We start from the raw sequence: 16,415 nt of genomic DNA, 5'->3' as shown, positions 1-16,415 counted from the left end.
TCACTCCCCCGAGCCAGCACGCAAGGGTGTCCGTGCAGCTGGACTTTCAGGTGTGTCACGCTGGGGCTGAGGCCTCCGGAGGGACTCCTAGAAGGGAGGCGTGCGTGTAAAGCGCCATCCCTCAGCAGCCCACGACCTCGGACGGTTTGCCACTGTGGCCAGTGTTTTATTGATGCTTCTGAGGCCATAGAGCACGCACGGGGAAGTTCTGAGCACACGGAGGACAAGCCAGGGCGGTGCTGTGTGGCCGCAGTCAACCCTAAGTAGGGGTCCGAGTGGGGGACGGTCGCTAACACCTCGATTCCTCATGTCTGTGTTTCTGCAGCTTGGAGCTTGGAGAGTGTGTGTGAGAGCGACCTCGCTGACAGCAACCTCGCAGAAAGTGATCGAGGTAAGAACAGCTCTCAGGTAGGAGCCAGTGGGAGAGGGTTCCCGGGACACTTGGAACTTAGGCCTGCTGCTTGGAGGGTGGGGCGGGTGAGTGTGCAATTGCAAAAGAGAAAGAAATTGGTGTAAAGATGTTCGTCGCCTATGTTCCTAAGGAGGGGGAGCAGGTATGAGATGCCCGAATGTTGGCATCTGTGCTCACGTTGTGTTGGCGGGCCTCAGTCCCTGGAGCAGAGGGAAGGCCTGGGCACCTGGAGGAAAAACCCGGGTGATGCTGTGTGACCCGCCGTCACCTCGGGGAAGCCAGGGAAACGGGAGGGCCACTCCTTCTCACGCCTCGCTTCCCCGCGGTGTGTTTCTACAGACTCGGTGGCGGAGCGCACCGACTGCCGCCAGGATGAGGAGGCTGCAGGTAGGGAAGAGCACGCAGCTGGGATCCAGGGGGAGAGGGTTCCTGGGAGCAGCTGGGTTCCACCTGCTGCCGGGAGAGGGCGGAAGGGGGCTAGGACTTGGGTGGGTGGCCTACTGAGCGGAACTCCGCTGTGGTGTTTTCCCCTCTGAAGTTGCTAAGCCGAAGACGACTTGGGTCCCTGGTCTTTGTTGTGCTGTGTTTGGATTCGTGTCTCCTTCCTTTGAGAGGGAGAATGGCTTTTCCCTCCTGAAGCGGCTCCTTCCAGCTCTTGTCTCTGGCCATGGTGCCAGCTTGCTTTGTGGGTCGCACCCTGAGGGTCCTGTGCACAAGAGCTGTTGACTTAGTTTCCTTTGTTGCCCTTGAGGGCCCTGGTGTGGTGGGACGCAACCCTCTCCTAGGCCCTTGACCCTGGAGACCAAGTTTGTCTAGTGAGTGTCAGGTGGCGGGTGAGAAGGCAGGTCTCTCCCTCTGCACGTTTGGGATTTCTGGCCTCCCTGTCCTGGTGTGTCCTGGCGGTGTGTCCTGAGGGAAGGGGCGTTCCCAGAGTTGGATGAGTTGAAGGAGACGGCCTTGAAGTAGGCGTGGTTAACGAATCCGACCTGGAACCATGAGATTGCGGGTTCGATCCCTGGCCTCCTCGCTCAGTGGGTTAAGGATCCGGTGATGCCGTGAGCTGTGGTGTAGGTGGCAGATGGGGCTGGGATCCTGCCTTGCTGTGGCTCTGGCGTAAGCCGGCAGCTACAGCGCCGATGAGACCCCTAGCCTGGGAACCTCCATATGCCATGGGTGTGGCCCTAAGGAAGCGACAAGGATGACAAGAAAAAAAAATGGTGAAATCAGGCACCACAGCAACAGAGATAGCGTGCAGTTCAACACATAGGCGGCAAGTAGACTAGGCAGACTGTCAGAGCTGGAACGGAGAGATGGCTAAGACCTGGCAGCAGGGCTGAAGGGGGAGTCAGTCATTCCTGCATGGGTGCAGAGGTCCTGTGAGTCACGACGAGAAAGGTTGAGAAAGGTTGTTAGGGACAGTGGTGCAAAGTACGTAGCATCGGGAAGGCCTGCTCTCCCTCCCCCTGCCTGAGTCTCCTATTGCCAAAGTATTCCAAAGAGAAGTATTACGTGTCTAAGAAGAGAAAAGAGGTGACGCATTGCGGAGGATGGAGCGTGAACACAGGAGCACCCTGTGGGAAGAGTAGGGAAGCGGAAATGATCTCCTGCCATTTCAGCAGATGGAGGAATGGGGCCGGAGGTGAAAATGGGCAGGAGGACTCGGGAGGCTCTCTGGTGGCAGCAGAGCCGGCATGCTCGTGTTGGCCATTTCTCAGCTGGGGAATCCGCCACGGAGAGGTTCCCTTTAGCAAGAGAGGCAGAGGCTCCCTTTCTCAGGTCTTTCAGGGTGCTGTCTGCCTTCCTTCGAGACGTTTCCCCAGGAGGATGGGCCAAGAGGAGCTCCGTCCGTGCCTCATCCCGCCCCCGCCCCCAGCCCCAGCCCTCGACTCCCAGCCCCTGTCCAGTCAGGTGAGGCGCCCAGAGTACCTCGTGAGCAGCACCACCGCCTTGCTGACAGTGACTTGTGTGTCCCCAGGAACTCACGACGACGATGTTGTGGAGGCCGGTGGGAGTGAGAAGACTGAGGCAAAGCCCCGGGCTGGGGGACATGAGGACGAGGCGGCCCCAGTACCTGAGGTGGAGGTGGAGGAGGAGGCGGGCCAGCCCCGTGAAAATGGCCAGGAGGAGTCCTTAGCCATCGCCTGGGCTGAGCCGGAAGACGAGCCTGGCCCCAAGGTAAGCTCACCTTTCTTGATGTGAGGTTGGAAAAGGTGCCTCCTTTCTTCTTGGATGTACCTCCTTCAGAAATGGAAATCTGAGAAAGTCCACTGTAGATGATATATGCAGATTGCTGTGCGGAGGACTGTTGAGTCCAAGTTTGGTACCAAGCAGTAGCTCCTTCCCCGGGGCATTTGCAAAAGGGACCGCATCAGTTCCCAAGTGTGCAGTAGGGAGCATATGTCTTTGAAGAAGCCGGAATGTTGTTTTGTCTTGTTTGTCTTTTTTTGCCTTTTCTAGGGCCCCTCCCGCGGCATATGGAGATGAGGTTCCCAGGCTAGGGGTCTGATCGGAGCTGTAGCCACCGGCCTACGCCAGAGCCACAGCAACGTGGGATCCGAGCCTCGTCTGCCACCTACACCACAGCTCAGGGCAGCGCCGGATACTTCACCCACTGAGCAAGGCCAGGGATCGAACCCGCAACCTCATGGTTCTTGGTCCGATTCGTTAACCACTGTGCCACGATGGGAAGCCAAAGAAGCCTGAAGTTTGTTAAATGTACGAGGACTTGGGAGATCTTCCATGAAAAGCTGGCGCCTTTTCCAAAGGGGTCTTCGCCGTGTTCTTTTGGGGAAACGGACTCAACGCTGCCTTCTGTCTGCGTGCCTGCGGTCCCCAACGGCAGGAAGACCTGTGGCCGCAGTGCAGAGGATGCTGTGACACTCACCGTGTTTTCTCTTGTCTCATCACAGGTGGACGGGGCGGACGATGAAATCTGTGAGTATTCTGGAGCCCGGCTCTGCTGAGGAGAAGTCCAGGTGTTGAGGAAATGGGGGGGGGGCCGCGAGGGAGGCGGGGTGGGGGGGCTCTCCTGCTCCTTTGGTTGCAGAGACACCCTGATTCTGGGTTCCTCCTGGGAATGAGGGTGAAGGATGGGGTGAAAGAGACGGACTTCCCAAGAAGGGCCACCCCAGGTTCTAGGGTCCCTGGACGAAAGGAGGCTCTTTGTATGGCGTGGGTAGGTGTCGGGGGACACGGCCGGGGGGTGGGAGGGTGGTGCGTGTGAGGGCCTGCTGGTGTGATTGGCAATCAGTGTGAGTGGGTGTGTGCTGTGGGGAGCCGTTTGTGGCTTAGCACCACACAGCTGTCCAGCTTCTAATTGAGGAGTCTCACGATGACCGCAGGCTAACCGTCCATTCCCTCGTTCTGCCCGCACCGGCTGGGAGCAAGGGTTTGGGGGAAAGGCATTGCTTCCTCTGTTGGTCTTTCTTTTCCTTTTCGCTTCCCTCTCTGCCTTGTGTGGACTTTGATACCGTTGTTTCAAACACGTGCCAGGGACTCGAGCCCCTTCAGGCTGTGAGTGTCCCGAGGAGTGTTGTGAACGCTGTGCTCCACCCGCACCTCCTGCCCACTCTGGGCAGCCACCCTTCCAGCCTCTGCTCAGGAGTGGTGTGTCAGACACTTGATGCGCATGACATCAGAGAGTCTTTGTCCTTCTGTGCCTGACTTGCTTCGCTTGAAATGCTGTCCTCCAGCGAGTTCCTGTCGAGGCTCAGTGGTCATGAACCCGAGTGGTATCTCTGAGGACGCGGGTTCGACCCTTGGCCTTGCTCAGTGGGGGAAGAATCCAGCGTTGCGGTGAGCTGCCTGCGGCAGAGGTCCCAGACGCGGCTGGTATCCGCTTTGCTGCAGCTGGGGTGTAGGCCGGTGGCTACAGCTCTGATTTGCCGCCTCTCCTGGGAATTTCCGTATGCCGCGGGGGCCGCCCTCAAACCCCGAGACGAATCGATCAGTAATGTCCTCCAGTTCTCTGTGCACTGCTGCAGTGGGTAGGGTTTCTGTGGGCTGTATCCATCCCGTTGTCTTTCTCAGTCTGTGTGCCCGTGGGCACTGGGGCTCTGTTTCTGTTGGGCTCTCGTGTGTGTGGCGCTGCCGGGATCCTGGGATGGCGGGTCTCTTTACCCGACACCGATGGTTCTTCCTTTAGATGTCCACGCAGCAGTGGGACTGCGGGGTCCCATGCTAGGTCCGTGGGCAGCTTTCCTGAGGACCTGCCATAGTGTTTCCTGTCCTGGCTGGGCCAGCTGACCTTCCCGCCCACAGCGTAGAGAAGTCCCAGGTAGTCACATCTTCCCAGACGACCTGTTCACGCTTGAAACACTCCGCGTCCTACGAGGAGGGAGGTGATAGCTCGTTGTGCCTTTGCTTTGCCTTGCCGTTGTGGTGGGTGACTTTGGGAAACGTTCCGTGTGTGTGCTGCTGTCTGTTGTCTTCTTGGACGGAGGCGGTCTCCCAGGCTTCCGCTCACCTACACCTGAGTTATTTGCCTTTTGGGTCAATTGATTTGGCGTTGTTTCCCACAGATTCTGGACATGAGCCCCTGTTCCAAATGTAAGGTTTGCAGATAGCGTCTTCTGCGGGTTGTCTTTCCATTCAGTGGCTCGTCAGACACTGTCCTTTCTGTTTGTCTCTGTGTTCATTGAGGTGCCGTGTTGTTTCATTTTCTGCCGTGTAGCAACATTCCCCAGGCGTGTGTGTGCATAAACACAGGTTCCTTTTGGACTGTTATCGTCCGTCCCGGTCGATTTCAGGAGATGGGATCCAGTTCCCCGTGCGCTGCAGCAGGAGGACCTCGTCGTCGCTCCATTCTCAATGCCGTAGTTGGCATCGACTCCCCCCAAACGCCCAGTCCGTGCCCTTCACGAAAGCCACAAGTCTGTTCTCTGTGTCCGTGGGTTTTGTGGACAGGGTCCTTTGTGCCATGGTTTAGACTCCACATCTAAGTGAGATCTCTCTCTTTGTCACGTACTTCGCTTTGTATGAGAATGTCTCGATCCAGCCCTATGGTTTTGAATGGCATTGGTTTCTTCTTGGATTTTCTGGCTGAGTCGTGAATTCCCTCGTGTATGTGGACCACATGGTCGTGATCCATCCCTGTGCCTGTGGACATGAGGTGGCGTCCCTGTCCTGGCTGTTGTGAGTGGTGCCGCCATACACACACAGGGGCATGTGTCTCTTTCCTGGATACGTGTGTCGTGGTATCTTCCAGGGCGCTCGCTCGGCTTGCTGGGTCGCATGCTGTGCTGCGTTCCGTTTTGGGAGGCCCCTCCGTGGTGCCTTCGGTAGTGGTTGTACCGGTGTACGTTCGCACCGGCAGTGCTGGGGGGGAGGCCTTTGCTCCAGCCGTGTCTGCGACCGACACCAGAGCTGGCGGCAACGCTGGATCCTTAACCCCCTCGGCGAGGCCAGGGATCAGCCCCGCAAGCTCGTGGTTCCTGGTCGGATTTGTTTCCGCTGCGCCTCGACGCCCCGACGGGAACTCCTGGCTTGTTTCTTTGCTGTTGCTGTTGAGGTGTATGAGTTTTCTTTATGTGTGCTTTGGAGAGGAACCTCACGGGCAGGGGTGCCCGTCTCCTCAGTGTTTCTGTAGAGCTGCTGTCCACAGCGTGGCAGCCGCTGTCCAGAGGGAGCCATTTATGCTTCATTGAATTCAGCCAGTAGTTAGGTCTGCCTCTGGCAGTGAACAGAAGAAAGCAGCCAAGGGTTCACTCCCCCGAGCCAGCACGCAAGGGTGTCCGTGCAGCTGGACTTTCAGGTGTGTCACGCTGGGGCTGAGGCCTCCGGAGGGACTCCTAGAAGGGAGGCGTGCGTGTAAAGCGCCATCCCTCAGCAGCCCACGACCTCGGACGGTTTGCCACTGTGGCCAGTGTTTTATTGATGCTTCTGAGGCCATAGAGCACGCACGGGGAAGTTCTGAGCACACGGAGGACAAGCCAGGGCGGTGCTGTGTGGCCGCAGTCAACCCTAAGTAGGGGTCCGAGTGGGGGACGGTCGCTAACACCTCGATTCCTCATGTCTGTGTTTCTGCAGCTTGGAGCTTGGAGAGTGTGTGTGAGAGCGACCTCGCTGACAGCAACCTCGCAGAAAGTGATCGAGGTAAGAACAGCTCTCAGGTAGGAGCCAGTGGGAGAGGGTTCCCGGGACACTTGGAACTTAGGCCTGCTGCTTGGAGGGTGGGGCGGGTGAGTGTGCAATTGCAAAAGAGAAAGAAATTGGTGTAAAGATGTTCGTCGCCTATGTTCCTAAGGAGGGGGAGCAGGTATGAGATGCCCGAATGTTGGCATCTGTGCTCACGTTGTGTTGGCGGGCCTCAGTCCCTGGAGCAGAGGGAAGGCCTGGGCACCTGGAGGAAAAACCCGGGTGATGCTGTGTGACCCGCCGTCACCTCGGGGAAGCCGGGGAAACGGGAGGGCCACTCCTTCTCACGCCTCGCTTCCCCGCGGTGTGTTTCTACAGACTCGGTGGCGGAGCGCACCGACTGCCGCCAGGATGAGGAGGCTGCAGGTAGGGAAGAGCACGCAGCTGGGATCCAGGGGGAGAGGGTTCCTGGGAGCAGCTGGGTTCCACCTGCTGCCGGGAGAGGGCGGAAGGGGGCTAGGACTTGGGTGGGTGGCCTACTGAGCGGAACTCCGCTGTGGTGTTTTCCCCTCTGAAGTTGCTAAGCCGAAGACGACTTGGGTCCCTGGTCTTTGTTGTGCTGTGTTTGGATTCGTGTCTCCTTCCTTTGAGAGGGAGAATGGCTTTTCCCTCCCGAAGCGGCTCCTTCCAGCTCTTGTCTCTGGCCATGGTGCCAGCTTGCTTTGTGGGTCGCACCCTGAGGGTCCTGTGCACAAGAGCTGTTGACTTAGTTTCCTTTGTTGCCCTTGAGGGCCCTGGTGTGGTGGGACGCAACCCTCTCCTAGGCCCTTGACCCTGGAGACCAAGTTTGCCTGGTGAGTGTCAGGTGGCGGGTGAGAAGGCAGGTCTCTCCCTCTGCACGTTTGGGATTTCTGGCCTCCCTGTCCTGGTGTGTCCTGGCGGTGTGTCCTGAGGGAAGGGGCGTTCCCAGAGTTGGATGCCCAGACCTGGGACGTGAGGCGCAGAGAGATCTACGTCCCCTTCCCTGGCATTTTTTTCTTCTACAGGGGATGTGAGGAGTTCCCTAGTGTCCTATAGGTTAAGGGTCCAGTGTTGGATCCCTGCTGTGGTGCAGATTCAAGCCCTGGGCTGGGAACTTCAGCATGCCCTGGGAGTGGTGAAAATCAGTCAGTCGATCAGTCAGTGGGATTGACCTCAGACCATTCTGCATGGTCATTATCTTGGTTGTCTCCGCTCCCAAGAGGCATTTTCACACAAACCCTGTGTGGGGAGGTAACGGTTGGAAGTGCACCCCAAAGAGCAAGATCTCTCTAAGTAGAACTTGGATGCTGGAGGCTCTGCTGGGCAGGTGGGGATTGTGGGCATTGAGGGCTTGGCCTGGGAGTCAGCTGTTGGTCATTTCCCTGTGGTCTTCTGCAATCAGTATATCACTCGTTCTCTCTGTTGTCATGTATTTTCCAGACTGTTGCTTTGGGAGCAAAGGATCGTGCTTCAAAAGTCTGAGGACAAGTTTGTCCTCTGCGAGCTTGGCTAGAATAATTCCCCGGTGGCCACACAACAGGGTGCACCTTGCCACTGAGCCAGATGAAGGTACTGTGGGACCTGACTCAGTACATTCAGGCATGGACAATGATTCTAGTTCATTCAGTGTTCCAAATTTCCGAACAAACTCTACACATGCTAAGCCATGTCTTTCTTTTACTGCATGATGGAAATTCAAATGAACTAACTTGGAGTTCCTGTCGTGGCGCAGTGGTTAACGAATCCGACTAGGAACCATGAGGTTGCGAGTTTGATCTCTGGCCTTGCTCAGTGGGTTAAGGATCCGGCGTTGCCGTGAGCTGTGGTGTAGGTCGCAGATGCGGTTCGGATCCCGAGTTGCAGTGGCTCTGGCGTAGGCTAGTGGCTACAACTCTGATTAGACCCCTGTCCTGGGAACCTCCGTGTGCCAAGGGAAGCGGGCCTAGAAAAGGCAAAATGGCCAAAAGCCAAGCAAGCAAGCAACCAACCAAAAAGCAAATTGAATAACTCCGTTGGTAATTTCACAACCATGGAAATAATGATTCATTTAAACTCAACATTTGGTTCCTGGTTAAAAGCAAAGGTGACCTCACTCACGTTTTGACGTTCGCTGATATTTGATGTTTCTAGTTGTACTAGATCCCTCCACGGAACCACATTTCCCAATTGGAAAACAATACTAGACGTGATTTAGAACAACAAGATCATACTAAGAGGAAATGGTGAACAGATATCACAGAAAGCTCCCCTAACCCATTCCTCCAATTTCCACCAGTGACAACGTCCGGCACTGAATGGGGAACTCGTGGTACACTGAGCGGCAAAAGGGTCATACAGTTTTAATTAATGAAAAGTTCCCCGTATACATTCAGGTTCATTTTTTGTGCTGTGACGTTAGTTGAGGTTGGACACATGCGCAATATTACGAGTCCCCAGGATGTTACCACAGAGACCGTGTACACTCTCATTTGTAGCAGCGCGTTATTCCTAACAGCCAAAAGGTGAAACCAATCCCAAGGGACAGGAAGAGATCAGGGGAGAGATCAAATGCGATATGTACCCCGAAGAGAACAGTGTTGCACCAGAAACAAAATTAAACTATTAGATAGGTTATCACATGGGGGATGCAAAATAAAACACTGTTTAACAGTAGTGACGAGTTCCCATCGTGGCATGGCAGAAGTGAGTCCGACCTGGAACCATGAGATTGCGGGTTCGATCCCTGGCCTCCTCGCTCAGTGGGTTAAGGATCCGGTGATGCCGTGAGCTGTGGTGTAGGTGGCAGATGGGGCTGGGATCCTGCCTTGCTGTGGCTCTGGCGTAAGCCGGCAGCTACAGCGCCGATGAGACCCCTAGCCTGGGAACCTCCATATGCCATGGGTGTGGCCCTAAGGAAGCGACAAGGATGACAAGAAAAAAAAATGGTGAAATCAGGCAGCACAGCAACAGAGATAGGTGCAATTCAACACATAGGCGGCAAGTAGACTAGGCAGACTGTCAGAGCTGGAACGGAGAGATGGCTAAGACCTGGCAGCAGGGCTGAAGGGGGAGTCAGTCACTCCTGCATGGGTGCAGAGGTCCTGTGAGTCACGACGAGAAAGGTTGAGAAAGGTTGTTAGGGACAGTGGTGCAAAGTACGTAGCATCGGGAAGGCCTGCTCTCCCTCCCCCTGCCTGAGTCTCCTATTGCCAAAGTATTCCAAAGAGAAGTATTACGTGTCTAAGAAGAGAAAAGAGGTGACGCATTGGGAGGATGGAGCGTGAACACAGGAGCACCCTGTGGGAAGAGTAGGGAAGCGGAAATGATCTCCTGCCATTTCAGCAGATGGAGGAATGGGGCCGGAGGTGAAAATGGGCAGGAGGACTCGGGAGGCTCTCTGGTGGCAGCAGAGCCGGCGTGCTCGTGTTGGCCATTTCTCAGCTGGGGAATCCGCCACGGAGAGGTTCCCTTTAGCAAGAGAGGCAGAGGCTCCCTTTCTCAGGTCTTTCAGGGTGCTGTCTGCCTTCCTTCGAGACGTTTCCCCAGGAGGATGGGCCAAGAGGAGCTCCGTCCGTGCCTCATCCCGCCCCCGCCCCCAGCCCCAGCCCTCGACTCCCAGCCCCTGTCCAGTCAGGTGAGGCGCCCAGAGTACCTCGTGAGCAGCACCACCGCCTTGCTGACAGTGACTTGTGTGTCCCCCAGAACTCACGACGACGATGTTGTGGAGGCCGGTGGGAGTGAGAAGACTGAGGCAAAGCCCCGGGCTGGGGGACATGAGGACGAGGCGGCCCCAGTACCTGAGGTGGAGGTGGAGGAGGAGGCGGGCCAGCCCCGTGAAAATGGCCAGGAGGAGTCCTTAGCCATCGCCTGGGCTGAGCCGGAAGACGAGCCTGGCCCCAAGGTAAGCTCACCTTTCTTGATGTGAGGTTGGAAAAGGTGCCTCCTTTCTTCTTGGATGTACCTCCTTCAGAAATGGAAATCTGAGAAAGTCCACTGTAGATGATATATGCAGATTGCTGTGCGGAGGACTGTTGAGTCCAAGTTTGGTACCAAGCAGTAGCTCCTTCCCGGGGCATTTGCAAAAGGGACCGCATCAGTTCCAAGTGTGCAGTAGGGAGCATATGTCTTTGAAGAAGCCGGAATGTTGTTTTGTCTTGTTTGTCTTTTTTTGCCTTTTCTAGGGCCCCTCCCGCGGCATATGGAGATGAGGTTCCCAGGCTAGGGGTCTGATCGGAGCTGTAGCCACCGGCCTACGCCAGAGCCACAGCAACGTGGGATCCGAGCCTCGTCTGCCACCTACACCACAGCTCAGGGCAGCGCCGGATACTTCACCCACTGAGCAAGGCCAGGGATCGAACCCGCAACCTCATGGTTCTTGGTCCGATTCGTTAACCACTGTGCCCCGATGGGAAGGCCAAAGAAGCCTGAAAGTTTGTTAAATGTACGAGGACTTGGGAGATCTTCCATGAAAAGCTGGCGCCTTTTCCAAAGGGGTCTTCGCCGTGTTCTTTTGGGGAAACGGACTCAACGCTGCCTTCTGTCTGCGTGCCTGCGGTCCCCAACGGCAGGAAGACCTGTGGCCGCAGTGCAGAGGATGCTGTGACACTCACCGTGTTTTCTCTTGTCTCATCACAGGTGGACGGGGCGGACGATGAAATCTGTGAGTATTCTGGAGCCCGGCTCTGCTGAGGAGAAGTCCAGGTGTTGAGGAAATGGGGGGGGGGGCCGCGAGGGAGGCGGGGTGGGGGGGCTCTCCTGCTCCTTTGGTTGCAGAGACACCCTGATTCTGGGTTCCTCCTGGGAATGAGGGTGAAGGATGGGGTGAAAGAGACGGACTTCCCAAGAAGGGCCACCCCAGGTTCTAGGGTCCCTGGACGAAAGGAGGCTCTTTGTATGGCGTGGGTAGGTGTCGGGGGACACTGCGGGGGGGGGAGGGTGGTGCGTGTGAGGGCCTGCTGGTGTGATTGGCAATCAGTGTGAGTGGGTGTGTGCTGTGGGGAGCCGTTTGTGGCTTAGCACCACACAGCTGTCCAGCTTCTAATTGAGGAGTCTCACGATGACCGCAGGCTAACCGTCCATTCCCTCGTTCTGCCCGCACCGGCTGGGAGCAAGGGTTTGGGGGAAAGGCATTGCTTCCTCTGTTGGTCTTTCTTTTCCTTTTCGCTTCCCTCTCTGCCTTGTGTGGACTTTGATACCGTTGTTTCAAACACGTGCCAGGGACTCGAGCCCCTTCAGGCTGTGAGTGTCCCGAGGAGTGTTGTGAACGCTGTGCTCCACCCGCACTCCTGCCCACTCTGGGCAGCCACCCTTCCAGCCTCTGCTCAGGAGTGGTGTGTCAGACACTTGATGCGCATGACATCAGAGAGTCTTTGTCCTTCTGTGCCTGACTTGCTTCGCTTGAAATGCTGTCCTCCAGCGAGTTCCTGTCGAGGCTCAGTGGTCATGAACCCGAGTGGTATCTCTGAGGAGCGGGTTCGACCCTTGGCCTTGCTCAGTGGGGGAAGAATCCAGCGTTGCGGTGAGCTGCCTGCGGCAGAGGTCCCAGACGCGGCTGGTATCCAGCTTTGCTGCGCTGGGGTGTAGGCCGGTGGCTACAGCTCTGATTTGCCGCCTCTCCTGGGAATTTCCGTATGCCGCGGGGGCCGCCCTCAAACCCCGAGACGAATCGATCAGTAATGTCCTCCAGTTCTCTGTGCACTGCTGCAGTGGGTAGGGTTTCTGTGGGCTGTATCCATCCCGTTGTCTTTCTCAGTCTGTGTGCCCGTGGGCACTGGGGCTCTGTTTCTGTTGGGCTCTCGTGTGTGTGGCGCTGCCGGGATCCTGGGATGGCGGGTCTCTTTACCCGACACCGATGGTTCTTCCTTTAGATGTCCACGCAGCAGTGGGACTGCGGGGTCCCGTGCTAGGTCCGTGGGCAGCTTTCCTGAGGACCTGCCATAGTGTTTCCCGTCCTGGCTGGGCCAGCTGACCTTCCCGCCCACAGCGTACAGAAGTCCCAGGTAGTCACATCTTCCCAGACGACCTGTTCACGCTTGAAAACACTCCGCGTCCTACGAGGAGGGAGGTGATAGCTCGTTGTGCCTTTGCTTTGCCTTGCCGTTGTGGTGGGTGACTTTGGGAAACGTTCCGTGTGTGTGCTGCTGTCTGTTGTCTTCTTGGACGGAGGCGGTCTCCCAGGCTTCCGCTCACCTACACCTGAGTTATTTGCCTTTTGGGTCAATTGATTTGGCGTTGTTTCCCACAGATTCTGGACATGAGCCCCTGTTCCAAATGTAAGGTTTGCAGATAGCGTCTTCTGCGGGTTGTCTTTCCATTCAGTGGCTCGTCAGACACTGTCCTTTCTGTTTGTCTCTGTGTTCATTGAGGTGCCGTGTTGTTTCATTTTCTGCCGTGTAGCAACATTCCCCAGGCGTGTGTGTGCATAAACACAGGTTCCTTTTGGACTGTTATCGTCCGTCCCGGTCGATTTCAGGAGATGGGATCCAGTTCCCCGTGCGCTGCAGCAGGAGGACCTCGTCGTCGCTCCATTCTCAATGCCGTAGTTGGCATCGACTCCCCCAAACGCCCAGTCCGTGCCCTTCACGAAAGCCACAAGTCTGTTCTCTGTGTCCGTGGGTTTTGTGGACAGGGTCCTTTGTGCCATGGTTTAGACTCCACATCTAAGTGAGATCTCTCTCTTTGTCACGTACTTCGCTTTGTATGAGAATGTCTCGATCCAGCCCTATGGTTTTGAATGGCATTGGTTTCTTCTTGGATTTTCTGGCTGAGTCGTGAATTCCCTCGTGTATGTGGACCACATGGTCGTGATCCATCCCTGTGCCTGTGGACATGAGGTGGCGTCCCTGTCCTGGCTGTTGTGAGTGGTGCCGCCATACACACACAGGGGCATGTGTCTCTTTCCTGGATACGTGTGTCGTGGTATCTTCCAGGGCGCTCGCTCGGCTTGCTGGGTCGCATGCTGTGCTGCGTTCCGTTTTGGGAGGCCCCTCCGTGGTGCCTTCGGTAGTGGTTGTACCGGTGTACGTTAGCACCGGCAGTGCTGGGGGGAGGCCTTTGCTCCAGCCGTGTCTGCGACCGACACCAGAGCTGGCGGCAACGCTGGATCCTTAACCCCCTCGGCGAGGCCAGGGATCAGCCCCGCAAGCTCGTGGTTCCTGGTCGGATTTGTTTCCGCTGCGCCCCGACGCCCCGACGGGAACTCCTGGCTTGTTTCTTTGCTGTTGCTGTTGAGGTGTATGAGTTTTCTTTATGTGTGCTTTGGAGAGGAACCTCACGGGCAGGGGTACCCGTCTCCTCAGTGTTTCTGTAGAGCTGCTGTCCACAGCGTGGCAGCCGCTGTCCAGAGGGAGCCATTTATGCTTCATTGAATTCAGCCAGTAGTTAGGTCTGCCTCTGGCAGTGAACAGAAGAAAGCAGCCAAGGGTTCACTCCCCCGAGCCAGCACGCAAGGGTGTCCGTGCAGCTGGACTTTCAGGTGTGTCACGCTGGGGCTGAGGCCTCCGGAGGGACTCCTAGAAGGGAGGCGTGCGTGTAAAGCGCCATCCCTCAGCAGCCCACGATCTCGGACGGTTTGCCACTGTGGCCAGTGTTTTATTGATGCTTCTGAGGCCATAGAGCACGCACGGGGAAGTTCTGAGCACACGGAGGACAAGCCAGGGCGGTGCTGTGTGGCCGCAGTCAACCCTAAGTAGGGGTCCGAGTGGGGGACGGTCGCTAACACCTCGATTCCTCATGTCTGTGTTTCTGCAGCTTGGAGCTTGGAGAGTGTGTGTGAGAGCGACCTCGCTGACAGCAACCTCGCAGAAAGTGATCGAGGTAAGAACAGCTCTCAGGTAGGAGCCAGTGGGAGAGGGTTCCCGGGACACTTGGGTTAGGCCTGCTGCTTGGAGGGTGGGGCGGGTGAGTCTGCAATTGCAAAGAGAAAGAAATTGGTGTAAAGATGTTCGTCGCCTATGTTCCTAAGGAGGGGGAGCAGGTATGAGATGCCCGAATGTTGGCATCTGTGCTCACGTTGTGTTGGCGGGCCTCAGTCCCTGGAGCAGAGGGAAGGCCTGGGCACCTGGAGGAAAAACCCGGGTGATGCTGTGTGACCCGCCGTCACCTCGGGGAAGCCGGGGAAACGGGAGGGCCACTCCTTCTCACGCCTCGCTTCCCCGCGGTGTGTTTCTACAGACTCGGTGGCGGAGCGCACCGACTGCCGCCAGGATGAGGAGGCTGCAGGTAGGGAAGAGCACGCAGCTGGGATCCAGGGGGAGAGGGTTCCTGGAGCAGCTGGGTTCCACCTGCTGCCGGGAGAGGGCGGAAGGGGGCTAGGACTTGGGTGGGTGGCCTACTGAGCGGAACTCCGCTGTGGTGTTTTCCCCTCTGAAGTTGCTAAGCCGAAGACGACTTGGGTCCCTGGTCTTTGTTGTGCTGTGTTTGGATTCGTGTCTCCTTCCTTTGAGAGGGAGAATGGCTTTTCCCTCCGAAGCGGCTCCTTCCAGCTCTTGTCTCTGGCCATGGTGCCAGCTTGCTTTGTGGGTCGCACCCTGAGGGTCCTGTGCACAAGAGCTGTTGACTTAGTTTCCTTTGTTGCCCTTGAGGCCCTGGTGTGGTGGGACGCAACCCTCTCCTAGGCCTTGACCCTGGAGACCAAGTTTGCCTGGTGAGTGTCAGGTGGCGGGTGAGAAGGCAGGTCTCTCCCTCTGCACGTTTGGGATTTCTGGCCTCCCTGTCCTGGTGTGTCCTCGGCGGGTGTCCTGAGGGAAGGGGCGTTCCAGAGTTGGATGAGTTGAAGGAGACGGCCTTGAGTAGGCGTGGTTAACGAATCCGACCTGGAACCATGAGATTGCGGGTTCGATCCCTTGGCCTCCTCGCTCAGTGGGTTAAGGATCCGGTGATGCCGTGAGCTGTGGTGTAGGTGGCAGATGGGGCTGGGATCCTGCCTTGCTGTGGCTCTGGCGTAAGCCGGCAGCTACAGCGCCGATGAGACCCTAGCCTGGGAACCTCCATATGCATGGGTGTGGCCCTAAGAAGCGACAAGGATGACAAGAAAAAAAAAATGGTGAAATCAGGCACCACAGCAACAGAGATAGCGTGCAGTTCAACACATAGGCGGCAAGTAGACTAGGCAGACTGTCAGAGCTGGAACGGAGAGATGGCTAAGACCTGGCAGCAGGGCTGAAGGGGGAGTCAGTCACTCCTGCATGGGTGCAGAGTCTGTGAGTCACGACGAGAAGGTTGAGAAAGGTTGTTAGGGACAGTGGTGCAAAGTACGTAGCATCGGGAAGGCCTGCTCTCCCTCCCCCTGCCTGAGTCTCCTATTGCCAAAGTATTCCAAGAGAAGTATTACGTGTCTAAGAAGAAAAGAGGTGACGCATTGCGGAGGATGGAGCGTGAACACAGGAGCACCCTGTGGAAGAGTAGGGAACGGAAATGATCTCCTGCCATTTCAGCAGATGGAGGAATGGGGCCGGAGGTGAAAATGGGCAGGGACTCGGGAGGCTCTCTGGTGGCAGCAGAGCCGGCGTGCTCGTGTTGGCCATTTCTCAGCTGGGGAATCGCCACGGAGAGGTTCCCTTAGCAAGAGAGGCAGAGGCTCCCTTTCTCAGGTCTTTCAGGGTGCTGTCTGCCTTCTTCGAGACGTTTCCCAGGAGGATGGCCAAGAGGAGCTCCGTCCGTGCCTCATCCCGCCCCGCCCCCAGCCCCAGCCCTCGACTCCCAGCCCCTGTCCAGTCAGGTGACGCCCAGATACCTCGTGAGCAGCACCACCGCCTTGCTGACAGTGACTTGTGTGTCCCCCCCCCAGGAACTCACGACATGACGAATGATTGGGGGGGGGGCGGGTGGGGAGTGCACCCGAAGCTGAGGCATCCCCGGTCTGAGAAAGTCCACTGTAGATGATATATGCAGATGCTGTGCGGAGGACTGTTGAGTCCAAGTTTGGTAC

General features: G+C 56.9%; 2 long non-coding RNA genes across 2 annotated transcripts; both read left to right on the top strand.

Moving 5' to 3' along the window:
* The first annotated feature begins 376 nt into the window (after positions 1 to 376).
* Positions 377 to 6,645, top strand: LOC110258565. Its single transcript, XR_002341179.1, has 5 exons — positions 377 to 391; positions 752 to 799; positions 2,388 to 2,587; positions 3,322 to 3,346; positions 6,440 to 6,645. It is a non-coding gene; the product is annotated as an uncharacterized LOC110258565 (long non-coding RNA).
* A 3,549-nt stretch (positions 6,646 to 10,194) lies between these two features.
* On the top strand, positions 10,195 to 14,273 carry LOC110258566. The gene is made up of 3 exons (XR_002341180.1): positions 10,195 to 10,388; positions 11,123 to 11,147; positions 14,237 to 14,273. It is a non-coding gene; the product is annotated as an uncharacterized LOC110258566 (long non-coding RNA).
* Positions 14,274 to 16,415: the final 2,142 nt, after the last annotated feature.

Source organism: Sus scrofa, unplaced genomic scaffold (assembly GCF_000003025.6).
Source record: "Sus scrofa isolate TJ Tabasco breed Duroc unplaced genomic scaffold, Sscrofa11.1 Contig2399, whole genome shotgun sequence".
NCBI lineage: Eukaryota > Metazoa > Chordata > Mammalia > Artiodactyla > Suidae > Sus > Sus scrofa.
Note: the sequence above shows the minus strand (reverse complement) of the source record. Positions and strands in the feature narration are given on the sequence as shown.